The sequence below is a fragment of the Malus sylvestris genome, chromosome 5 (genome assembly GCF_916048215.2).
Source record: "Malus sylvestris chromosome 5, drMalSylv7.2, whole genome shotgun sequence".
Taxonomy (NCBI): domain Eukaryota; kingdom Viridiplantae; phylum Streptophyta; class Magnoliopsida; order Rosales; family Rosaceae; genus Malus; species Malus sylvestris.
This window is the reverse complement of record NC_062264.1, coordinates 27,656,395-27,684,101: the sequence shown is the minus strand read 5'-3', so window position 1 is coordinate 27,684,101 and position 27,707 is coordinate 27,656,395. Positions and strand designations below refer to the sequence as shown.

At 36.4% G+C, this 27,707-nt stretch overlaps 2 long non-coding RNA genes across 7 annotated transcripts in view; both read right to left on the bottom strand.

Annotated features, from left to right (window-relative positions):
• LOC126621436 (uncharacterized) overlaps positions 1 to 26,282 on the bottom strand; it is a 33,704-nt gene extending 7,422 nt beyond the window's left edge. For 2 of the 6 annotated variants that reach the window (XR_007622958.1, XR_007622959.1), the window contains exons 1-2: positions 22,961 to 26,105; positions 21,869 to 22,448 (exon numbers count right to left, since the gene is read on the bottom strand). This is a non-coding gene — a long non-coding RNA (uncharacterized LOC126621436). The other 4 variants (XR_007622956.1, XR_007622957.1, XR_007622955.1 and 1 more) reach the window with 4 other exon arrangements.
• On the bottom strand, positions 835 to 10,367 carry LOC126621434 (uncharacterized). The gene is made up of 9 exons (XR_007622952.1): positions 9,985 to 10,367; positions 9,743 to 9,902; positions 9,569 to 9,637; positions 8,812 to 8,870; positions 3,194 to 7,820; positions 2,952 to 3,111; positions 2,778 to 2,846; positions 2,021 to 2,079; positions 835 to 1,029 (listed from the first exon to the last, which is right to left on the bottom strand). It is a non-coding gene; the product is annotated as an uncharacterized LOC126621434 (long non-coding RNA).
• Positions 26,283 to 27,707: the final 1,425 nt, after the last annotated feature.

The window sequence follows — 27,707 nt, the reverse complement described above, 5'->3', positions numbered from 1 at the left end:
CTCGTGGAGAAGGCCCGAGCAAGAGGCCTGTCAATTTGTGACAGCCCGGCAACCCGAGCTCCCAGCCCTTTTTTTATTTTTTTCTGTCAGGCACGTGCACCCCACTCGTGCGTGGGGGCGCGTCGCCCGACAACTTTTCAGAAAAGCAGTCCGCTTTTTAGAAGGTCTCAGTTACCGTTGGGAAGCCACGTGGCTTCCCACGGTCCGTTTGATCTCAACGGCTCTTTCATTTGGACCGTTGGATCTCAACGGTAAAAAAAAAACAAAATCTTATTTAATATCAACCGTTCAATCTGAGATCAACGGTCGATATTAATATGCTTTATAAATAAAGAAAAAATAGTTTTAAAATTAAGAAAAGTTACCGTTGTGACACGTGGCACAATCTGGAGTGTTGGAATTCAAATTTTTTTAAATCCAACGGTAGAGATTAATTATTTGAATAAAAATTAAAAAAAATGGAAAAAATCCGAAAAAATTGTAAAAAATCTGAAAAAAAATTGTAAAAAATTGTTTTTACTTTTCTATAAATACCACTTCTTCTCCATCTACCTTTCACCACAATTTCATATTTTCTCAACTACTTTCAATCAAATTCCTATATTTCTCTCAAAGTTTCAATCCAATTTTTTTCCATAAAATGACTACTGATGCATGTATGAATTGGTCGCTTCTTGAAGATGTTGCGTTGTGCACTAGCTGGGTTGAAGTTACTCATAATTCCCTCACGGATAATGAGATGCAGTTACGAGAAATATGAAGTTTAATTCATACCAAATTTCTTGAGCAAATGAGTGGGAAAAGAACCAAAGAATCGATGTCCAGTCGTTGGAAAATACTTAGTGACACACCCCGTCCCGAAGGAGGGCATGCTGGCCGTCACGTGAGAGTGACGTAACCATTTGCACAGTACGGAAGCTTTAAGATACAATTTAAATTGATACACCCGAAGGTGAGTCCTAATTTTGTCCAATCTGTCAGAACACCGTCGAATTCCTCGTAGTCACCACACCTTTGTGATTCCTGAACCTGGAGGGGCGCAAAACCAAAATTGAGTGGGTCAGTAAAACAATTCTTTTCCAAATCCAAACATTTCTCAAAACGTTGTAACCCCTCTCCGTAAAACCTGTATACTTTCCCAGAAATGTAAAATATAAATATACATATATATTCTCAAAACTTCATTTTTACTATCTCAACATTATCTCTTTATCAATCATGCCATGCCATGTCATCTCAACATTTCTCATATTAATTATGCCATGCCACATCATCTCAACAGTAATAAGGTATGAATGCATCAACATAATCATATCAGGTGCAAGAAAGTAATCAACCGTAGGCCCTCTAATAGCCCTATACGGTTGAACCTAGAGCTCAAAATCTATCATTATCACTCTACCGGAGTCACCTCTGTGACCCGTCCGGCCTTCTGCACACAAGTTACGCTCTAGTGCTTCTCATAAATCATTTGTGCACATAATCTAAGGTCACCCACCAGTCGGAATCTCACTAACACTCTCGCGACTGGTCTGTCGTACCCACTCCGCGTGGACTGTACGACTAGCATCTACTTGGATCCAAGGCGAGCGTGCGATGCGGTGAATACTATAAGCACTAAACCATGGTGCAGGATTTGAGCTCAATATATATCATCATCATCATAACAGTAATTAAATACTCATCTGTGCGTCCACCGCACCATTTCATACATATGCATCATAAATCAATTCTTACCTGTGCGTCCACCGCACCAATTCATACATATGCATCATAAATCAATTCTTACCTGTGCGTCCACCGCACCAATTCATACATATGCATCATATATTAATTCATGCATGGCATTTCAACTCACATTTCTATATACTTTTCATATCAATTCTATGCATGGTATTTCACTTCCCGTTTTTTTCCACATAACTCATATGCATTTCATTTTAAACATATTTTCATTTCAATTCAATTTCTGGGAAACGTCAAGTATATATATATACGGAAAACAAAACTGCCCACTCACCTGGAGTTCGTCCAACAACTCCCTAGCACCACACATCAAGGCGTCATGACGATCGCCGCCTAGAATAGTAATCAAATCCAGGCTCAGAATTCATATCGATAGAATACATAACTTATATAAAATACATCGCTACGTAGATCGATCCGGAAGATTTGCCACTCAGATTTTAAATCCATAACTTCCAGAGGTCCACATTATACCTCTAGGACAACATCCTAAAATTTCATTACCATCCAACGGTCGGATCTCCGTCAATTTCCAAAACTAAGTGACGGTTAACATTTTATATTATGGACTTACAATTCCAATTCCGGAAGATCCGTAACTCGGATTCCCAATCCGTAAGTTCCAATAATCCTCAAATATTACGTATTACAACGTATCAGAGTTTGATGACGATCCAACGGTCGGATCATCAATTCACATTTTCACCTAAATGTGAAAACTATAAAACGTTATTTGAACACCTAACCAACAATCCTCAATAACTTTCTCATACGGTGTTCAATTTAGGTATATGAATATACCACAGTGATCTACTCGACGTCACGGACGTCGACATATTTTTAAAATAATTTTATTTTTATTTTTTATTTTTACTGTAGCACCTTCTTCTTCCTTGGGTCGCCGGACTGGTTTTTCCGGCGGCCGTTTTCCGGGCAGTTTTTCAAATTGCCATAACTTTGTCATTTCTCAACGAAATCAAGTGATTCAAAAACGAAAGTTGTAGCCATTGAAGAGACAAAGAGAATGGTACCTTGAAAAACACATAGTTCGCCGTGGTTTGGCCGGAAACTGCCTCGAAAGCCTCGGAGGTCGCCGGAAACTGGGTATTTTTCAAATGAGTATAACTTCTTCAATACTCAACTAAATTGAGTGAAACAAAAAGGAAAGTTGTAGTAATTGACGAGACAAAGAGATTGATACCTACCTCGACTCCTAACTCGCCGGGGATTCGCCGGAAAACGCCTCGAAAGCTCCGGCCAAACTTTGAACTTGTCGATCTCCGTGTTCTTACGTCCAAAAACTTCCAACGAAGCACTCCGAGCTTCCTTGGGACCTTACTAAACTCGCTGTGATCTTGTTTTAGCCTAAAACGTAACCAATTCAAAGCTCATGAACAGTGTCATCTCACGGCAACTTTAGAACTAGGGTTTTCGAAGTGAAACTCACCTGAAATTGGTATCCCCGTGCTCGTGAAGTCCCCAGGATCACGATAGTGGTCTTAAATGGAACGTTGGTACAAGATTGTGGTGGTTCTTGGTGGTTGCCGTGAGTTCGAGAGTAAGAGAGAGAATGAGAGAGTTTTCAGAAAAGAATAAGAGAGAGAGAGAGTCTGGAATGAAAGAAGAAGAGAGAAGAAAGGTTACGGGTTTTAGGGAGGGAATTCAGGGTAGGAGGCCCTACCTAAGTCCAAGCACAAATTAACACATACAAATATAAATCTAACCCTAGTTTAGGATCTTAAAGTAAAACAAATGTCATACATTTACACACCTTAATCCCGTTTAAGGTCACATTGGTCATCTCACGTCCTCGGAATTAATAATTCCGGGACGGGCTGTGACAATCTCCCCTCCTTATAGAATTTCGTCCCCGAAATTCCAATCACCAACCAGAACATCAAAACTCATAAAATAGTCTCGGATACATAACTCTCATCCGTTCTTCTGTCTCCCATGTAATTTTCTACTGAATGATTTCCTTCACAAAGCTTTTACTACTTACTCTGTCTTAATTCTCAGGACCTTCTTTTCCCAATCCAAAGTAGTCCTTGGTTCCTTATCAAGTCGAATCCAATTGAATTCTAAATAGTTGCACCAGAATCACATGTGACGAATCTGCCACCTAGTGACAACGCATCGAAATATAATGCATTATGCACCTTAGCCAATTTTGAAGGCATCACAAACTTATATGCAACTTCATTGATTCTTTTAATGATCAAAACGGTCTGATGTGTTTAAATCTTATCTTGTCTCTTTTCCAATTCTCTTCATTTCTGTTCGTGGTGAATTTTCCAAAAATATCAAACCATTTACCTTACACACTCGATTAGTGGCATATCCATCTGTTGATCTCTTTTGCCATTCCTGGTTACTTCAGGTTAACTTAATCACCTGAATACTTTGAGGAGACTCATCCATAGTCTCAGGGTCTACTAAAACTCTTTCTCGATCGAATCTTTCTCTACCCAGAAACATTCCATTCACAAGTCATCAAAAACCGACTCACGTGACACATTTCATGGTCCTTATGGCGTTACTTCGGAAACTGCACAACCAACATACTTAAGAAACTTAGCAGTTCCGTAATCCAATTCTCTTTTCCATAAAACAAATTAGTAATGTTGCACTGTCTGGGAAAGGTTGTTACTCAACACTGGAGTAAATGTACTAACTTGTTACTTAACAAGTATAACTTCTTCTCGATCTTCCATTCTTAACTTTACTTTAGTTGGTTTCCAATCCACAAGAAGATAATCTTGGCAAACGTGCCAGACATTAATCTTACTGTAGTCTTCTCGCCAAGTGCTTGAGCTAGAACAAACTTTACGATCACCCTGATCGTACAATCATGTTCATTAAGCAATACAATTCACTTTCGCTGCCTCATATCAAAATCCTTCCAAGTAATGGATATTGAAGACTTTTTGGATTCGTAAAAATCTTGCATTCTTACCAAATATAATGCCTTCATAACTTCACAGCAAGAATGGTAATCATGACTTCCAAGTCACCCGTAGGGTAATTCATCTCATGAGGTTCCATTTATCGTGAAACGTATGCAATCACCCTAACATTTGCATCAACATGCATCCAATACCATTCAAGAAACATCACTAAAAATTTATGATTACCATTATTCTCTGGGATTACTAAAATACGTGCATGAGTGAGGAAATACTTCAGTTGTTGAATCCTTTGCTCACAATTTCCTTCCCACTCATACATAACCTCATTTCTCAACAGTCTCATCAATGACAAAACAATGACTAAAAATTCTTTCACAACCATCCAAAATAGCCTGATAAGTTAAGAATTTCCGAATCTCAATTATGGCTTGTGGTTGTTCCAATTTCTCAATTCTGCTGCCTTTTAAGAATTCATTTGAATACCTTAAGCAGATATAACCAATCTCAGAATGCCACTTGATTCATCCAACATTCGCATTTGCTAAACTTAGCATACAACCAACGTTCTCTTAATCTTTGCTTCACCGACTTAATACGTTTACATGCTCTGCTCTAGGCTTAGAGTATACCAGAATATCTTCAATGAAAATGATATCTATTTATCAAGGCATTATTGGAATACTTCATCCAATAACTCATAAAACAGCATGAGTATCCATATAGCATCACCAAACTTCATAAAGACTATAACGAGTCCAGAAAACCATCTTATGATCAATGTCACTTATAATATTCAATTGGTAGTAACCAGATCTCAATTCAATCTTTGAATCTTCGCAATTACTTATGAGCTGGTTAAATAAACATCAGTACATCACCATGGATAACGGTTCTCAATCGTTACCCGACTCCATTGTCTATAATCAATGAACAGTCTCAAGATCCATTTTTCTTCCTCACCAACAAACTGGGCTCCTCAAAAGTGTTGTACTAGGTTGAATAAAACTTTTATCAACCAATTCTCTCAACTGAATTTCCAATTCCCTTAACTCATCCTGAACCAATCTCCAATATAAATTTATACCTGGCAACAAATCAATAATGAACCTCATATCTCTGCCTGAAGGCAATCCAGGTATACTTTCAAGGAAGACATCAAGAAAAGTCTAACTCTTTCGACATTATTCACACTACTCCAAACAACATCATTTAGCACCACATGAGCTAAGTATTTTTGACAGCCTTTCGAAAACAATCTCTTTGCTCTCACAGCATAAATAACAGCCTGACTCAATCCATTTTGCATACTTACAAAAGTAATCTCTGGTCATCCAGATCGATGGAAAGTACTGGTTTCCCTTAACATTCCGTCTTGTCACAATTATAACCAACCAATCTAATGGAAATAATTTAACCGACACAATACATACTCTATTACTACTAAGCATTCTGAATAAGTACAAAATAATCTACCGGTTTACTTACTTAACGAATCCACGAATGAGTTATTAATATTACGGTCTGCAGCCCGCAATACTGATAAATCATCGTTGTCTCGATAAGTAGGCAACCACTCTCAAAGATATAACATTACTATTTTGTCACTCAATGCAAAATACATACACTCATCTCAACTACATTTATTTACTACTCTCAAGGTAATAACATACATAATAAGAAATATATCAGCCGAAGTCAACTAGAATGATCAATACGACTGATTCAACTCTTATCTCAATAATACGTCGGCCGGATCCACTCCGCGTGGTCGGTACGGCCGAGCCTATAACTCACCAATTTCTCATGTGTCAGTCGAATCCACTTCTCATGGTCTGTACAGCTGAACATATAACTCATCAAATCTCTTTGTACTCACGGTCAATCCGACCAAACTACTAAGTCCATAACTCTGCTGAATCGACACTATGATATCATGGAAAATTGTTGAGTACAACTGATTCTAGGGACGATTCACAATTCTGTGTCCCCTCTGTTCACATAAACACATTCATTAATTTCACACTTCCCAAAGTGTTAATTTTGTACCTGCTGCACAAGGTACATTTCCTTTACTCGAGACACCTTGTCTCAAATATCGGGGATTACCAGTATATCCATCACTTTTATTCTGACCAGCGACATTAAAACCTCAGCTGGAAAAATTAACTCTAGCTTCACTTCTTTCGAAGCTCTGAATCTTTCTATATCCTTGATATGACGAATCATTAACTTTATCGTCTTCTTTTAATTCCTATTCTTTTCTTATTCTTCTTTATTCTCGTTGCTCATGTTCTCAGAGTCCTCAAGGCTCAACAACATCTTGTATACTCCTGGTAAGAAGTACAATGGATAGTGGTCACCCAAAATACCACTTCCCTTTTTGCCACCCAGCTTAAAACAACATAACACCTCCACCAAATTAACAACAATATCTGGATGGAACGAGGCAAGTCTGAAAACTTTCTATAATATCCCTCGATCATCACCTTCCTTGTCTCATATTTGTAAACTCTTGTTTACTACCATCGATAAATGCCGGAGGGATAAACTTTTCCTTTAAACAAGTCCTTAAACAATTCTCAATCGACTGATTCCTCTGGTGACAACAATTCATACTCCTGTTTCCACCAGGATACAAATTCATAACCAAAACCAGGTAGTCGTCTCGACCCCTTGTCAGAAGGAAATTTCCTTTGACTTGCATAACCTGAAACATCTTTTCCAAATGGTTAAACCGTTACTTCGCTCCCTCAGGTTCATCATTTCATAAGGTGATTCAAATTCAACTCATAACCCGTCTTAAAATGTCCATTTTGATAATATACCGAATCACCATAATAATAGTTTCCCCCAACCCGCTAAATCGGGGAGACTAAGTTCCTCTAACTACGTGGTTTGCTACGAGGCGGTGTAGTTCTGACAGAATTCACTAGAAACTTCTCAAGATGTCCAAGATTGCAACCATGCTCTGATACCAACTGACACACCCCGTCCCGAAGGAGGGCATGCTGGCCGTCACGTGAGAGTGACGTAACCATTTGCACAGTACGGAAGCTTTAAGATACAATTTAAATTGATACACCCGAAGGTGAGTCCTAATTTTGTCCAATCTGTCAGAACACCGTCGAATTCCTCGTAGTCACCACACCTTTGTGATTCCTGAACCTGGAGGGGCGCAAAACCAAAATTGAGTGGGTCAGTAAAACAATTCTTTTCCAAATCCAAACATTTCTCAAAACGTTGTAACCCCTCTCCGTAAAACCTGTATACTTTCCCAGAAATGTAAAATATAAATATACATATATATTCTCAAAACTTCATTTTTACTATCTCAACATTATCTCTTTATCAATCATGCCATGCCATGTCATCTCAACATTTCTCATATTAATTATGCCATGCCACATCATCTCAACAGTAATAAGGTATGAATGCATCAACATAATCATATCAGGTGCAAGAAAGTAATCAACCGTAGGCCCTCTAATAGCCCTATACGGTTGAACCTAGAGCTCAAAATCTATCATTATCACTCTACCGGAGTCACCTCTGTGACCCGTCCGGCCTTCTGCACACAAGTTACGCTCTAGTGCTTCTCATAAATCATTTGTGCACATAATCTAAGGTCACCCACCAGTCGGAATCTCACTAACACTCTCGCGACTGGTCTGTCGTACCCACTCCGCGTGGACTGTACGACTAGCATCTACTTGGATCCAAGGCGAGCGTGCGATGCGGTGAATACTATAAGCACTAAACCATGGTGCAGGATTTGAGCTCAATATATATCATCATCATCATAACAGTAATTAAATACTCATCTGTGCGTCCACCGCACCATTTCATACATATGCATCATAAATCAATTCTTACCTGTGCGTCCACCGCACCAATTCATACATATGCATCATAAATCAATTCTTACCTGTGCGTCCACCGCACCAATTCATACATATGCATCATATATTAATTCATGCATGGCATTTCAACTCACATTTCTATATACTTTTCATATCAATTCTATGCATGGTATTTCACTTCCCGTTTTTTTCCACATAACTCATATGCATTTCATTTTAAACATATTTTCATTTCAATTCAATTTCTGGGAAACGTCAAGTATATATATATACGGAAAACAAAACTGCCCACTCACCTGGAGTTCGTCCAACAACTCCCTAGCACCACACATCAAGGCGTCATGACGATCGCCGCCTAGAATAGTAATCAAATCCAGGCTCAGAATTCATATCGATAGAATACATAACTTATATAAAATACATCGCTACGTAGATCGATCCGGAAGATTTGCCACTCAGATTTTAAATCCATAACTTCCAGAGGTCCACATTATACCTCTAGGACAACATCCTAAAATTTCATTACCATCCAACGGTCGGATCTCCGTCAATTTCCAAAACTAAGTGACGGTTAACATTTTATATTATGGACTTACAATTCCAATTCCGGAAGATCCGTAACTCGGATTCCCAATCCGTAAGTTCCAATAATCCTCAAATATTACGTATTACAACGTATCAGAGTTTGATGACGATCCAACGGTCGGATCATCAATTCACATTTTCACCTAAATGTGAAAACTATAAAACGTTATTTGAACACCTAACCAACAATCCTCAATAACTTTCTCATACGGTGTTCAATTTAGGTATATGAATATACCACAGTGATCTACTCGACGTCACGGACGTCGACATATTTTTAAAATAATTTTATTTTTATTTTTTATTTTTACTGTAGCACCTTCTTCTTCCTTGGGTCGCCGGACTGGTTTTTCCGGCGGCCGTTTTCCGGGCAGTTTTTCAAATTGCCATAACTTTGTCATTTCTCAACGAAATCAAGTGATTCAAAAACGAAAGTTGTAGCCATTGAAGAGACAAAGAGAATGGTACCTTGAAAAACACATAGTTCGCCGTGGTTTGGCCGGAAACTGCCTCGAAAGCCTCGGAGGTCGCCGGAAACTGGGTATTTTTCAAATGAGTATAACTTCTTCAATACTCAACTAAATTGAGTGAAACAAAAAGGAAAGTTGTAGTAATTGACGAGACAAAGAGATTGATACCTACCTCGACTCCTAACTCGCCGGGGATTCGCCGGAAAACGCCTCGAAAGCTCCGGCCAAACTTTGAACTTGTCGATCTCCGTGTTCTTACGTCCAAAAACTTCCAACGAAGCACTCCGAGCTTCCTTGGGACCTTACTAAACTCGCTGTGATCTTGTTTTAGCCTAAAACGTAACCAATTCAAAGCTCATGAACAGTGTCATCTCACGGCAACTTTAGAACTAGGGTTTTCGAAGTGAAACTCACCTGAAATTGGTATCCCCGTGCTCGTGAAGTCCCCAGGATCACGATAGTGGTCTTAAATGGAACGTTGGTACAAGATTGTGGTGGTTCTTGGTGGTTGCCGTGAGTTCGAGAGTAAGAGAGAGAATGAGAGAGTTTTCAGAAAAGAATAAGAGAGAGAGAGAGTCTGGAATGAAAGAAGAAGAGAGAAGAAAGGTTACGGGTTTTAGGGAGGGAATTCAGGGTAGGAGGCCCTACCTAAGTCCAAGCACAAATTAACACATACAAATATAAATCTAACCCTAGTTTAGGATCTTAAAGTAAAACAAATGTCATACATTTACACACCTTAATCCCGTTTAAGGTCACATTGGTCATCTCACGTCCTCGGAATTAATAATTCCGGGACGGGCTGTGACACTTAGCCATTCCTTTAGTACGTGGAGAGATGCATTGACACAAGCTAGTAGTAATGTTCGAAGTGGGGCAAATTATGCGGATGAGGTAAGAATATATTATAATTATTTGTTTGTATTATTATTTTGTTACCTAATTTGATTATAATTATTTGTTTGTATTATTTATTTGTTACCTAATAATTTCATTATTATTATTTATTTGTATTATTTATTTGTTACCTAATTTCATTATTATAATTATTTGTTTGCATTATTTATTTGTGACCTAATTTCATTATTATTATTTGTTTGCATTATTTATTTGTGACCTAATTTCACTATTATTATTTGTTTGTATTATTTATTTGTGACCTAATTTCATTATTATTATTTGTTTGTATTATTTATTTGTTACCTAATAATTTCATTATTATTATTTGTTTGCATTATTTATTTGTGACCTAATTTCATTATTATTATTTGTTTGTATTATTTATTTGTGACCTAATTTCATTATTATTATTTGTTTGTATTATTTATTTGTTACGTAATAATTTCATTATTATTATTTGTTTGTATTATTTATTTGTTACCTAATAATTTCAATATTATTATTTGTAGCAACTTCAAGCACAAGCATGGTATGCTGCCAAAATCAAATCAAGAAACAAATCATTCACCCAGTGGGAATGTTGGAATATTGTTAAAGATTGTCCTAAATTCAAAGTTGTGCCTGTTGGTCCAGAAGTATGCATGAACATCATCCCTCTACACACCACCTTTGTACACAGCACCCCTCCACACTCTACACCCGATCATAGCTCCCATGTTAATGAAAAAGATGGAGAAGAAGTGCCTGAAACGCCCATTCCAGAACAAGCATCGGGGTCGACCCGTTATCCAATTAGGCCTCTAGGTAAGAAGGCTTCAAAGAGGAAAGGGAGTGCTTCCAAGAATGATTATGGAAAGTACATGCAAGAACTTGCTCGTCAAGGTGAATTGACGTTGGCGCGGGAATTGGCGAAATATGAGGCTGATAAGGCTAGAGATGAGGTAAAAGCTGCAGCTATTCAACAAGCGTTTCAAGCTGAACAGAGGGAAAGAGAGCTACTTAGGCAAGAAAGGGAGTTGCTTAGAGAAGAACGAATTACACAACGAGATCGTGACATTATGAACACGCGTTTATAAGGGATGTCTCCAAATTCTAAATATTTTTGGCAGTCGGAGAAAGCGGATGTGGTGCAAAGGAGGCGTGCAAGAGAAGCGAGATCAAGACAAGATGGTCCTAGCACAACAAGACAAGATGATCCTAGCACCACAGATTGGTTAAGTGGTGAGGAATAGGGTACTTTTGTAATCGGAGCCCATAGTTTTCCAATCACTTTGGGTTGTAATTTATTATTTATGTTGTTTCCATGTAATCGGAATTTGGTACTTTTGTAATCGGAATAGGGTTTTATTATTTATGTTGTTTCCATAATAAAATTACATAAACATACCAAATAATTCACACCAAATAAAATTACATAAACATACGAAATAATAAAAAACTCACTACAAAAAACACACCAAATAAAATTACATAAACATACCAAATAATTCACACCAAATAAAATTACATAAACATACGAAATAATAAAAAACTCACTACAAAAAACACACCAAATAAAATTACATAAACACACCAAATACAAACAAACATACTAAATAAACTTAAGTATCTTCAGCTTGTTTCAATGCCCACTGGTGCTCTATCAAGTCAATTTGTCGATCATTGTGCATAGATGACATTTGAAGTGCAGTATATTGTTGAATGACCCTTTCATTGTAACGTCCATCCCTTTCTAATGGCTCGTGTTGCATAGGTTCTTCGGTGGCATCATGCGCACAATATATCTGTGTTCTTGAATTGTTCATCGTGTCTGACTCTGGCTCATATTCATCAACCGCATCATAATCGAACTCATCTTCCACAATCATGTTGTGAAGAATGACGCACGTCATCATGATGGATCGAAGTGACTCTACATCGAACATTCTGGCAGCACCCCTGACGATCGCCCAACGAGCTTGAAGGATACCAAAACAACGCTCCACATCCTTCCTGCACCCCTCTTGACAGCTTGCAAAGTGTTTTTCCTTTGCACTTCACGGACGTGGCACTGTTTTGACAAATGTTTCCCACCGTGGGTAAATGCCGTCAGCTAGGTAGTATGCCCCGTCGTACCTACGTCCGTTGACGACGTACGTGACTTTTGGTACCTTTCCTTGCAGGACGTCGTTGAACACTGGGGATTGGGCAAGGACGTTGAGATCATTTTGAGCCCCTGGAACCTTGAAAAAGGCGTGCCATATCCATGTATCAAAAGATGCCACTGCATCCAAAATGATAGATTTTGATCCTTTTATGTCCCCATATGCGCATTGCCATGCACTTGGACAGTTTTTCCACGTCTAGTGCATACAATCGATGCTTCCTACCATCCTAGGAAAACCTCGCATCTCGCCCTTCTTCAGAAGCCTTTGCAAGTCTCTGTGAGTAGGTTTTCGGAGGTACTCTGTGGTGTACAAAGATTCGACTGCTCCGCAAAACCTCATCAGGGCCTCAAGAATGGTTGATTTCCCCATCCTCGTTATCTCATCCACTTGGTCTGCAGATGCTCCATACACAAGCATCCGCAATGCAGCAGTGATTTTTTGCTCAGGTAGGAGACCCATAACACCACAAGCATCCTTCTTTTGCACAAAGTAAGAATCATGGTTGCAAACATCAGTCATGATTCTATTGAACAAATGTCGTTCCATTCTAAAACGACGTCTGAAGTACGTATCAGGAAATGCACTGTTATGGACAAAGTAATCGTCCAACAGCTCTTCACCCCGTCGCTGCCTGCTTCTATCAAGGTTTCTTGAACGGTTGGGCCTGCATATCTGAGCAACAGTCTGGACAACTCGACGGGAATGTGAGGCTCTGGCCATTCTTGTTTCGTCATCTCTCCTTCTACGCTCCTCATCCTCTTCCATCTCATTTTCGGCTATCTGAAGGTTGAACATTCCTTCAGATTAGTTAAACAATTCTTCCTCTTGCTGATCGATTTCCCACATCATCCTTGATGAAGAAGAAGACATTGTAATGATGGATGGTGAAGAAGAAGCAGAAACTATGAATAATGAGATAGAGATGTTGAGAAAATTGGTGTGAGATTTGTGAGAATGGATGGTGGATTATATGAACGATTCAGAAAGGATTGAATTGTAGATAAGGCCACGTGGCATGCCGTCATTCGTTAAAAATCTGATCGAAATCTATCCTCAAAGATTCTGAAAAGATAATGACACGTGGCACGATCGTATTGGATAAAAATCTTATTGAAATCGATCTCCAATAATTATCTTTTCAGATAATGACACGTGGCGCAATTTTGAACGAGTTAAAATCTGATCGAAATCTATCGTCAAAGATTCTCAAAAGATAACGACACGTGGCGCGATGACATTGGATAAAAATCTTATCGAAATCCATCACTAAATAATTGTTTTTTTATAAAATGACACGTGGCGCAATGAGAACGATTTAAAAAATCTTATCCGAAATTACAAATAATTTTATTTTGTATTATTTAAACAAACAAAAAAAACTAATATTTTATTGCCTATTGCCAGGGGGAGGGCTCCAAGGGTGGAGATGCAAATGGCAATTACTGTTCATTAATGGTAGTTACTATTCATTCAAGGCAGTTACTGTTCAAAAGGGTGGATTCAATAGTGGATTGCCAGGGGGAAGGGCTCCATGGGTGGAGTTGCTCTTATTAATAAAGTATAAAAGAGTCATGATAATGAAATCACTCCACCTTAGATAATGACATTGTATCTCCCTTGATTTCCTAATCGGACCATTGGATTTTGATTCAAAGACTACAGTTATTATAATTTTTAAAGGGACCCTCTGTTTGTAACCATTAAATCAAAATCTCCCGGACTAGATGGATTTGGTGGAAATGGCCTAAAAAGTCCATCACTAGTCTTATGACACGGTCAAAAACTGAACACGTGTACATCTGTCCCAATATATCTATGATCAACATTAAACTCTGCAGACGAAAATGGTTCAAGCTAGGGCAACTAAATTTTGGAGAAATCTTTTATTGCAACTCAAATATTGTAGACGAGAATCCCTCGCGTTCAATAAATATTTATTATGTTGTGAATTGATGATAGGAGAGTTCTTTTTTTCTTTTCTTTCAAATATAGAGTTTTTATTGTAGACAAACATTTTACGTGATACAAGTTAATGATACAATTTTATGTATAAGTTTTTTGAATCATTGATACAAGGAAACACATTCACAGTTTTAGTAAAGTACGAAAACGAAAGAAACTTAAATGGTCGGGTGATGAGGGTACATGTTATAGTGTGTTGGTGGTGAGCCGGATCCTTTTCTTGGGGATCCTAGGGATCCTGCGATCGTGTCCGTTCATCGTACATCGTGCGATCAATTTTCGTTAAGTACTATTTATATTTAATTTTAAATTTTAAAATGATTTATGATCGCATGATGTACAATGAACGGACACGATCACGAAATTCCTAGGATCTCCAAAAAAAGAATCCGGCGAGGGATCCTTTTCCATGTTTGTGATCAAACTTAATGGTTGAATTCGGTTCGTCCTTGTGTTGGATGTTGTGTCTCTTTCTCTATGGTGCTTAAGGATCAATTCAAAGAATGAGGATCATCTCCAAATCCTTCAATCACATCCGTGTATCGTATATCGTGTAATAAAAAATCATTGTAATTTTTTTATTTAAAATTAAATATAAACAGTATCTGATAAAAACTGACCGCACAATATATGATGAATGGATGTGATTGGAGGATCTCTGAGATCTTCACAAACATGATCTAGAGAGGATCCTCATTCCACTTCAAACGCCTAAAATTGTCCTTTGACCTTGGTGTAACCTTGACTAGCAATAGGGACTTGGATCCTCTCCTGAGCCCAAGAAAATGATCCTCTTGACCAAAGGACTTGGACTGTTGGATGAAAATCCAACGACTATAATTATTATAACTTTAAAGAGACCTCATGTTTGTAGCCGTTGGATTTTCATCCAACGGCCCAAGTACTTTGGTCAGGATGATCATCTCCTTGGGCTCAAGAAAGGATCCAAGTCCTAGCAATAGTAGTGTTGCATACAGAGGATGATTCTCTTCCTCCTAATCTCTTTTTCCTTTCCTTATTTTCTACTTTTTTTTTTAACAAACGATATTATCTACACTACAGGGAAGGGGACGTGTTTAGCCTCATAATGGGCTAGCAATAATGTGGTTCAAATTCACCTTTGACGAGAATCAAACTTAGAGGATAGAAGAGAATGAGATGAGAATAAAAGATGAGTGAATCCTACTTTATTGCCTATTACTATATCCTATTTTATGTCCTGTATAACTTTACTGCCCTATTCATCAACTATAGGATAAGGTTGCAGGTGAGGAAAGTTGATGCCTCCGACCTTTTGAGGTATGTGGATTTTACAAGGTGTTAATGACTATTTGTCGATAAGGTTGTAGGCAGAAAGGGATCCTTTCCGGATTCCTTTTACCAAATTCACCAAATCAATCAATTCGAACCTTTGAAATTTAATCCAATGACCAAAGTTATTATAACTTTAAAGGGGTCTCATATTTGTAGTCATTTGATCAAATTTCAAAGATCGGATTAATTGATTAGGTGGATTTGATGGAAGGGATCCAGAGAGGATCCTTTTCCGTTGTAGGCATTTCCACACTGATTAGTGGTTACCTGTTGATGCATGTGGATTTTACTACATATGAATGACTTAGGGTCACGTGTTGATAAGGTTGTAGGCCATCTTTATTTTAGTTAGGAAAAAAGATTCTGCAATCGTATCCGTTCATTGTACATCGTGAGATCAATTTTCGTTAAGTATTATTTATATTTAAATTTTAAATAATTTCTGACCGTACGATATACAATGAACGGATATGATTGCGTGATCCCTAGGATTCCTAGAAAAAGGATATCCTTTTCCTTTAGTTAGTGATTGCATATTGATGTAAGTGGGTTCTACTTCCACAACGTTGAAATGACTTAAAGAGTCACTTGCACAATTGGCCCTAGGGTAATGTCTCAAAATGTTTTTCTTTCATTGGACTTTGGGTTGTTAAAACTCTTTAAGAATTTTGTTTTCCAAAAAAAAAAAAAAAAAAAAAAAAAAAGACAATTAAGCTTTTTAGTGTTCATGGCAATGTCGTCAGCAAGAAATCTTCTAACGTACTAATTAATTAAATTTCGATCCTATTTCTACCATCCCCACATGGGAGCCTCTATCACATTCAGAAAACTCTAAAATAGTTCAGGTTTTTCAATCAGAACTCAACAACATAGTAAGAATGTAAAAGTTGTGTATGTGAGAGTGAGAACATGAAAGCCACCATCAAGTTTTTAGTCTGTACATAAGTAATTCTAGCTACATTTCAACATAAACTCACTTGTTATTTTCATTTTTATTTAATTATTACATGATATAAATTCTTAATTCAACTTTAGATGAAAGACGATTATCACATGTCAAATACCAACTACGATAACAACTCTTACTATCTTTGAAGCGAAATACATTAATTAAAAGAAATTGTACCGAGACATCGAACTGGGTTTGTGCCCAACGCATTGGCAGTCTTCCCGCGTCTTGGTGGCCATTGAAGAACACGTGGCATCAGTAGCTTTCTTCACCTGAAAATTGGCTTTTGCAGCTTTCATATAATGTTGGCCGCTTCACTTGTTGCACTGCTTTTGTCTTTTGAAGCTCCGTTGACAAAACTTTTAATTAAATTTAATTCTCACAAATATATCCCACATTATAATTCATAGTTTTTACTTCCTTCCTTCAAATCACCATAATCTCATTTCTCAATCTCTCAACATTCAGAAATTGTTCTAATTTTATTCAACTTGGAGATGATGATGATGATGATGACCCCAACTTCTGTAAGTCCCTCTTTGCAATAGCTCTCTTAAAGTTTATGGAGTTCCGGTTCCGTAGTATGATATTCACTTTCTTCCTGCAGTAAATTTCGGACCCTCGTTTTCTCCTTCTGCACTTTTTATTTTCTTGATCTTCCTTTGGTTTACTCAAGTCCAGTTTTTTTTTTTTTTCATTTTCTTTGTACTGATGCGGCAGAATTTGGTTTTGAATTGGTTTATGTGCCTTTTTTTTACACAATGATTATGTGGCTTTTTAATGTCTCATCTTAAGAGCAAAGAATGATGAATGCCTACCCTTTTGAATTTTAATTATTTTGGTTTGCATTGTTCTTGTTATTTCCTCTTGCATTCAGATATCTCACAAGGACCCAACGAGAAGGAGCTTCTTTAGTTGCAGTTTCCTTTCTACCATTGCTATGCTTTCTGCGGTTCTCTTCTTTGGGAGCCAATTTGTTGTCACAGGTTATAAAGAGCCAATTTGTTTTAACTAAACATTTAAAAAACGTGGATATGTTGTTCATGGAGGGCTTTAAGTTAAGGGATCCCTATTTTATTATTATTATTTTTTTTATAAAAATGGGAATAAGTTGTAGGCCCACACCACATTGAAGTTTAGTGATCCAAATAATCTGTTTTTCAAGTTTCACCCCATAGATTATCCTTACAAAATATTAACCAAATCGGAAATATTTAAGACTTCTAATTGAATTTAAAGAAATCGGATTTCAAGTTTCACTCCTTTTTTTTTAGAACTCAAAGTGATCATCAACAAACTTATTGGCCATTGCAGTTGGATTGAAGCAAAAGGAAAGTGAACAAGATTGCAAAGAAGGTAAGGGAAAACACAATTGTTTCTCATCCCGTTGTTTAGTTTCTTTTTATCTTCAAATCCAAGCAGCAGCCGTTTCATCTCAATTTGAACAGTATATCATTGTCATCCCTTTTTGTAGGTTGGAGTTTGAATTGGCCATGCTGAGCAGTGATCTTAAAAGAGCTCTTCAGTGCCTTCTTACAATGAGCAACAGCAGGGATATAGGGAAGAGAATACATCATTTGATTTGAAGGACATTACTATAGTCTAAAGTTCGGATTTCAATTGCACTATTTATCTTAACTAAATTTTCCCCAACCATTGCAGGTGGTCTTACCGTTGAAAGGGATGGTACTTTCCCGCCAGGCCATGCCAAGTGCTGGCTGAAATAAGGGCACACTAAACCACTGCTATGTCATCCACCGTGGGCATCAACCACAGATGGGGGAATAAGCTCGATCCTGGATTCAGGAAAAGGCGGGCCAAGAGGGTGAGACGAGCATGAAGAGTCGCTTAAGCCCCAATTTGACCAGAGCGGTGAATAACGTCGGAATCATTTCATTCACTCAGCTAAAAATTCTCTTTGAGGGGATGACATGACTTCCAAATCCCACTTGTTTTGAAAAAGAACACACAATCCAGAGGAAATGAGATGCTGAAAACATCTGATAAAAGAACAAATATCGAAGGACCAATTGTCAGAATATACATAAAATCCAAGTAAAAATAATGCAGATTGATATACTAAATTTCGGTTTAAACTCAAAAGGATGTAATGTCCAATCTGGTTTCGCATATAATGTCCAATCTGGGAGAGTGATCTGTTTCAATGATAAAAGCCGGCCTTCATAACGGCGGATCCCAGTTTTGATATGAGCTTGAATGAGATGCTAAACTAGAATATGCCAGGGATCCCTTCGAATGTTAAACAGTATACGTGATGAAGCACAGACGTAAAATCAAATTCTCTTTAAGAGTTGCAAGCTGGTTGAAGCAGACGTATCTAGGAAACACTTACTCGGTCTTCAGATTCAACTCCTGGTGATCATTCAAGCACTTCGGAATTACTCTGAACAATATTTAACCGTAAGTGTGAATCAATTGCTGGTGTCATACTTTGACTCTTGTTAACAATAAAAGCAAGCACATTAAAAAGAATAGGTAGAGCAGTAACCACCTAGACGGTAGCAAGGCAAGCACATAAACAGAATAGGTAAAGCAGTAACAACCTAAACAGTAGCAAACTATCTTCTATAACGTACACCATTCGCATGGTAAGCAGACGCAGAACAAATTTTTCTACCAGAGAAGTTCAGCTTTAAAAGCTCATCATGGATATAGTGCTTCCAATTTACAAGAAAAATCATTAATAGGCCTTTACATCTTAACGAATAAAAAACCTATAAGTGAAACTCCATCAACAAGAAATCCATTAGTCACTTTAGAGACAAACGGAAGCGAATAGGTGAAAATAGAAGCCCGTGTCCTCCATTGCAAACACATGAGCCAAGTACCAAAAAGAATAGCGAAGATATCATCAGAGTGACAGAAAAGAAAGCGAGGGTTGGGGAAGGAAAACGTTTTCACATCCAGATTCCATGAAAACAGGAACACAAGTTTTCATAAATCTTAAACATGTTGACAATAGCATAATATTAAGGCTAAGAGTCACCAGAGATGTTTGAAATTTATGCTTAGACACGTCTGTAAATGAGTTTCCTAGAAGGTTCCCCTTTAGATGGCTCTGTATAGAAGAATAAGGCAAGGTTAGTAGCAAAGGGGTACTTCCAGAAGCCTGGATTGGATTTTAATGAGACATTTGCTCCAGTTGCAAAACCTAACACCATAAGAACATTGAAGCTCTAGCTGCACAAAGAGGTTCAAAGCAATTGGATGTGAAGTTTGCATTTCTCAATGGAGTGTTCCATGAAGAGGTATATGTTGATCAAACTCTTGGATTTGTGAATGAAGGCAAGGAAGACAAGATTTGCAAACTCAAGAAAGCACTATATTGTCTGAAGCAAGCCCGTAGAGCTTGGTATGAAGAAACTTATTCATATTTTTCTCAAAAGTTGGGTTTCACAGAAGTCCTAGTGAAGCCATATTGTATACCAAGACAACTGAGGCAGGTATTATCATTGTCTCTTTGTATGTGGTTGGATGATATCATTTACACTAGGGAGTTCAAATGAGTTGATTTCAGAATTTAAAAGTGAAATGATGAAGCAATATGAGATAACAGACTAGGGATTATTACATCACTTCTTGGGTCGAGGAGTAGTTCAAACTAAGAGTTGCATTTTCTTACATCTGAAGAAATATGCAAAGGCTCTATTGGATAAATTTGGACGTATTGCAAACTAGTTGCAACTCCATTGGCTGTTAATGAAAAATTGTCTAAAGTGGATGGAAGTGAAATGGCTGATGAAAGTTTGTAAAGAAAGATTGTTGGGAGTTTCTTGTATCTGACCGCTACAAGACCAAACATTATGTTTGCAGCAAGCCTACTTGTTAGGTTCATGCACTATCACCAGGAAGCACATGGGAACTACTAAAAAGGCCATTCCAAATATCCAAGGCACCTTGGAGTATGGAATTGCAAGTGAAAAGGGGAAGAATGTTGTGCTAATTGGGTATTGTGGCAGTGACTGGGCTGAAAGTGAGGATGACAAGCACTTCTGGATATGACTTTAGTCTAGGATTTGGAGTGCTTTCTTGGGCATTAATCAAGCAAAATAGTGTAGCATTGTCAATTGCAGAGGCTGAATATGTGAGTGCAGCTGAAGCTACTGTGCAAGCAATCGGGTTAAGGTTTGTTCTCTCAGATTTTGGGGAAGAACAAGTTGAACCAACTCAAATTTTGTGTGATAATACCTCTACCATTGCTATATCTAAGAATCCTATACGTCATCAAAGATGCACTGCAAGAAGGGGAAATTGATTTGGTGTAATGCAAACACAAAAGCATGGGAAAGGATCGATTTAAGTATTTGAGGAAGTCTTTGAGAGTGATTTCTGCAAAACACCTAGAAGGGAGTGTTGAATTATAAGTGAATTTTCAGAAATATGCTCCAAGTGTGCTGTGGAGAGGTAATTTCATTAAGTGATAGAGTATGATACTTGTAACTGTCTCATAGTGTAAATTACGTGAATGGTTAAGATGAGTTGATGATGTAAGAGAGATGCTCTCCTATGTGCAACGGTAATATTCCCCCCACATGAGTGGTGCTCACCTAAAACATAACACTCTAACAACTTTACCTCTCCCTTGCAACTACTAGAGTTGTTGTAGAAATATTTGATACCGGTGAAAGACATTTGGATGAGGACTTAAAGTTGCATGGATTTTAAGCTTAATTTGGTAGGAATGCACTACAAAATATAGATAGAGGTACTTAAAAATGACCATGCAATACATTCGATAGGAAAAGTGTTTACGTAGTGCATTTGTAATGTTTAAGTAGTAGTTTTGTAGTGCTTAAGTAGATGGAGTCCTAGAGTTCCTGTAATGCATTTTTAACAACTGAGTCTAGAGTTTCATGATACTTTAGGGCCCCATCATCCACACTTTAACAAGGACACAAAATTAACAATATCGAAAACACGAGTCCATAAAATGAAACTTAGATAATGGAAAATTTCAAGAAAAAAAAATGTTCATGGTGTTATAACAAGCAATCCAAATATATACCTGTTTTTTTTTGGTGAGAAGACTCGTGGGTTCAAACAACGGAAAAGACTTAAGCACCCCATCTTACATAGTCTTCTACGCCTGAAGTTTGAGAAATAAGAGTTTTTTCATCCTTCATATGGGAAAGAGTACAAAAATGACATCAAAAATAGGCAAAAAACTACAACCAACTCACAACCAAGGTAACACCAACAGCCGCAAAATTGCATCCCCAACCTTCACTCTCACACCGCCCATACCAAAATTAGCTTTGTATGCATAGCCAATTTGCCATTGTCACGGCTATTGCATTAGCAATGTTTCTCTTCATTCTTAAGTCTTCCACTTATTATTAGTAGATAAAAGGAGTGCTCATATATTTTGCTTCTGTATCCAGTAATGGACTCATTCAATCATATTAACAACAAAATCATGCCCAGTCCCTTAGCACATGTTTTTTTGGTTTACTTGATAGCGTTACAGTTTACCATTCAATTTAACAATAAAAGGGTGAGAAAATGGTAAAAATACTGGTACGAGCAGGAACAAATAAGGGGAATGGAATCCTCATCAACCCAACTCCAGCCATATTCATCCTTTCCTACATTACACAAGAAGTAAAAGTAAAAAGAGTAAAATAAGCACCACTAAAATCAAATTCTGAATTCCAAATAGCAAACAGAACTGAAAGTATTGCTCAATCAGAAAATTTCATTTATTTATCTCATGTACATCAAGAGCATCTAACAATTTTTAGCCTATTCTATTAAAGTGCAACAATTTATATACCCATTAACCAGTTACATTACGACCACATACCAAACATGACTGACAAAAATGATTTACGCATAACTACTGCATTGCAATTACATTAGATTTTCCGAATGCTGAATAATTTTAATGGGAAACAACACATACTTCCAAGTAAAAACAAGTCATAAATATATGAATTCAATCTGCTATTAGAGATCAGCATCATGTGCTAGTTGAAAGTTCAGTATAAAACAAAATATAGAGGATCTATTTCATCCTTTGTGAGAAAGAAACTGCAAGAACAAGTTAGACTTAAGATACAATCTCAATGCAATATGAAACCGCTGTCAATCCACTTACCAGTAAAACACAATCTACTAGCTGGCAAACCACATCTCACCATCACCGTCAACCCCACAAATACCAAGTTAGCATTGCCAAAATACGATCTGTTCATTGAGTTCACCATCACCACTGGTATATATAGCATCAGCAACCCTGCAATTTCATGCTTAGATCACCCATTTATTTGTCCCTCCTTAACATTTCAATCCACTAATCACATTTCTTCTCTGAAAATTTGACAAGAAAATGGATATCTCACACATATACAAATACAGTGCCGTCGTTGAATTATCTTCCCTTAAATGAAACTACATCTCCATCGCAGATAGTGAAATAACAATATAACATGAGTCCAAAAATCCAAAACTCTTAAAATGAAACAATGGTATCTAAAAGTGTTTTTTGATTAATCTAATCACTTCAAATTTTGATTTCTTGGATACAAATTACAGATTAACGTTATTTCACAGTTTTCATTAATATAACAACAAAATGCCTATATATGGCACATAAACGAAGAAATACACAAGCTAATAAATAGTTAAGCAAAATATGTTGGGAGTAATATATAAATGCAGGAACAAAGAACAATAAGAGAGTATTTGGCCATGCAACCACAATGACGATCTTGATCATGCCACTGTGGCCTTTTGGTTCCTCCACAATCCCATGGCACAATGGCCATATACAAAAGAGAAAATTGAATAAAACTAAATGCTGAGAATGTTTATATACTATGAAAAGTTTGAAAAGCACAACAATGAGTGCAAAGAAAAAAAGTATCCAAATTTTCCCTATCCCATATGCAAAACAGACCCTTTTCTTTGCTTTTATGTTTAATAAATTTATGTTTTTAAATTAGAAAATAAAATATCTAATAAAATCAAAAGGAAAATTTAAAAATTATTTTAGGAAGTGTTAGAAACATAGTAATGGATGCAAATTGAACAAATCTTCAACTTCTACTTTCTCATATGTGAAAACCACCCTTCTTTTTAAATAAAACAAACCTTCAACTTATAGATTCTCATTAGAATCTAGGGAACTTTAACGAAAAGCTCCCGGTACTGTTCACTTTAACGAAAAACCACATTTTTACACTAAAAAGTCAATCCTGGTACTATTCACTTTACCCTTTATTTTGTCCTTATAATTAAAACTCAAAGTTTTCAAGCCATTTTCATTAGTTTTCCTTAAAATCTAACTTGATTATCTTTTTCGGTTCTAATATGTGTAAAGAACATATTATGGTTTTTGGGCGGAATTATCATTAAAACAAGGAGGCAAATCAGCCAAGATTGCCAAGATCAATAATTAGTAAATTTCACAAAAATTTTCAACATCTGCAATATGCACAACACAACAAGCACTCATCATGATCAGCACAAATCTTTTCAACCCCATCCTAAGTCCCCACTAAGCAAACTTTTTTTAATACATTTGATGTTAAACTAAAGGGGTGGGGGAGTGGGCTAAACCTCACAATGGATTAGCCATAATAATTTGGTTCGAACTCTCCTTTAGCAACAATCAAACCTAGGACCTTTCACTTACAAGTAAAAAGAATACCACTAAACGGTAACACAAAGTGGATTGCCGCTAAACAAACTTAATTGGTTGAGGTAAATGATTAATTGATGTGCTACGGATGAATATTGAAGTTCCGTATATTATGTTTTACCAATAGCTTTTTGTTTTGTCAAAATGTTTTAACAATTGTTGAATGAGCACATTATTTTGGATCTCAAACATGAGACTCAATAAGTTCACAAAAAATGATTCCACAAAAAAATTTACAACAAATTGAAGTAAAAACAAGTAATATATATATATATCATATGCGAATTCTGGCATGTATAGTTAGAGATCAAAATCACCTGCAAATTAATATCATATGCCAAAGATAGAGCAGGTGGACCGAATGACAACAAGAGAGGGCACGCCCGTAAACAACCATGATCCTTTCATGCGTGATGACAAGCGTGCTCTCTCTCGTTGTCACACAACATCAAACCATAGCTCAAATTAGACATCAGTAGCTACGGAAAAGAGCAGCTTATAATGTTCTAACAATCACAACAAGGGATCTTCCACATGCGATCAAATTTCCACACATAAATTGGGGGGGGGGGGGGGAAATAAAAGGTGAGAAATTAAAATGAACTTTATACACATATACATACATACATACACATCTATATAAAATACTAACCAAATATCTGATATCCCCAATAACACCAACTGACCTAGATTGTTAGCACAGAAAATACAGACCTAGTACAGTAGTATCATGATCGACTCCAAAGAAGTCTGACATATACCGGAACTATGGTGCTGGGTTGAAAAATTATAAAGTATGACTAGAGAATATCTAGGACCTACCCTATAATTACAGATCAAGAATGATCTTTCAGGGACACATAGAACATGAAATTAAGAAGTAAGAACACAACATAACATGCAAAATACTATCAGAAACCTCATCTAGAGATTTCTAAGAAAACTATCTACAACCAGAAACTATCTAATTTTCAATGGAAATTAAACTGCTACCCAAGAGGTAGAAAATATTCGTCATAAATTATACAACACCGAATAAAATGTACAAAAGCTTTGAGAAATTAATGGAAAAATCTAAAACTAGTTCTTGTGAGCATGGAACATCTCCATCTTGAAAACAAAGTAAATTCCAAATGCTTTGAAAGTCAAGCTTACACTTCAGGCCAAATTTTTTGCATAAAAAGGGTTAAGAAAATAGTCAAAATACAAACTTTTAACCTTAATTCTTACAAATTGGGACTGATGTACAGAAAAGGATAAATCTTTCACGCAGATGTTCCTGGAACATGTAAGCTGAGCTGAATCTAATATTTAATAATTCAATTTTTTTTTTTTCCAATTGTTTCTTAACTATGTTTTGGTGCATGAATAAGTTCTTAATTCTGAAGTCAGAAACACAAGAACAACCACAAAAACCCAGAAGAAAACAACCGTATAAAAACTCAAACTTAAGCACATGAAAACACAAAAGGAATTCAAGCATGCAATTAAAAAACCCTAGGCATCAATTGCCAAAGCGAAACCCTACAAACTAAACAAACACCAAGCCAAAAAAATAAGAACATAAATAAATAAAATAGTAACATGCAAAGGAAAGAAAACCCACTTTCAGATAAAGAAGCTGCAAAAACCAGCGAGAGAGAGAGAGAGTTCCCGAGAGAGAAGAACTAGAGAGCCACTTAAAAGCAAAGACACTGCATCCAAAAATAAAAGGACGAAATAGTGTAAAAAAATTGAATTTCTCGAGAAGACCAAGAGTTAATAACTTATTATCAATCATAAACAGATTCCACCACACAAAGTCCACATGCTAGGTGGATCAATTTTTAGATCATACTAGCATATAAATATATATAAAGTGTGTGAGAACATTTTTTATTTTTGTTTTTTAAATAAAATGAGAGAGGAGGAGAGTGATAGAGAATGTACGAGTGGAAAGTTTTTTTTTTATTTTTTTTTATTTTTTTAATTAGAGATATGTTAAGATTATATGTAGATGAGGCTTTGAAAAAAAAAAACTAAAATTTGGTTGTGTGAAATTATATTTCTGCCTCATATTTCTTATTCATGTTCTATTTTAATTAGAATATTAAACTGGTAATTTCATATGATTTTGGTTGACAATGAGTGTGTTATTAATTAGTAAAGATTTATATTCATATAATGTGTCATCGAGAATAAATAAATACGTTAATTAATATTTTTAGTAATAATTTAATATTAACAACTACATTATATAATTTACAAAATATAATTTAAACCAATAGTGTTACTTAGTATTACGATATAGTGATATTTCTTTTCATTTGTACGTGAGAGGTCTTAAGTTCAATTCTCACAAAAAGCAAATTTGAACCATATTATTACTAATCTATCGTAAAGCTAGCTCCCTGCCTATTTCGTATAGATAATATTATTTGTTAAAGAATAATTTAAATTGGTGGTGTTATTAGTATTACCGTTTATACAAAATTTAGAAGAGAACCAGAAAGAATGTCGATGGACACACAGAGACATTGGACAACTAAAAACAAATAAATTATATTAAACGAAATAATTACCACTTATTTTATAGTATTAAGCACTACATATCATGATTATGGTTATGGATTTAGAGAGGGTACCATAATTTAAGTAAAAAGTAAGAAAAAATGTCTCCTTTTGTTTGATTGATAAGAAAATGTACTATTTTTTTTAACAAACGATATTATCTACATTAAAGATAAGATGAAAGTTTAGCCTCATAATGAACTAGCAATAACGTGGTTTAAATTTGCCTTTGGCAAGAATCGAACCTAAAACCTTTCACTTACAAGTTTGAGGAGTCCATCACTAGTCCTACGGCACGGTTAAAAACTGAACACATGTACATCTGTCCCAATGAATCTATGATGGAAAAGGATCCTTGCCGGATCCTTTTTCTAGGAATCCTAGGAATCCTATGATTGTGATCGTTCATCGTACATCGTGCGGTCAGAAATAATTTCAAATTTTAAAATTTTATATTAAATATGAATAGTACTAACGAAAATTGATCTCACAATGTACGATGAAATGTCACAATCACATAATCCCTAGGATCTCCAAACTAGATCCTTTTCCATTTGTGATCAACATTAAACTCTGCAGACGATAAAAGGTTCAAGCTAGGGCAACCAAATTTAGGAGAAATCTTCTACCAAAAAACAAAATTAAGGATAAA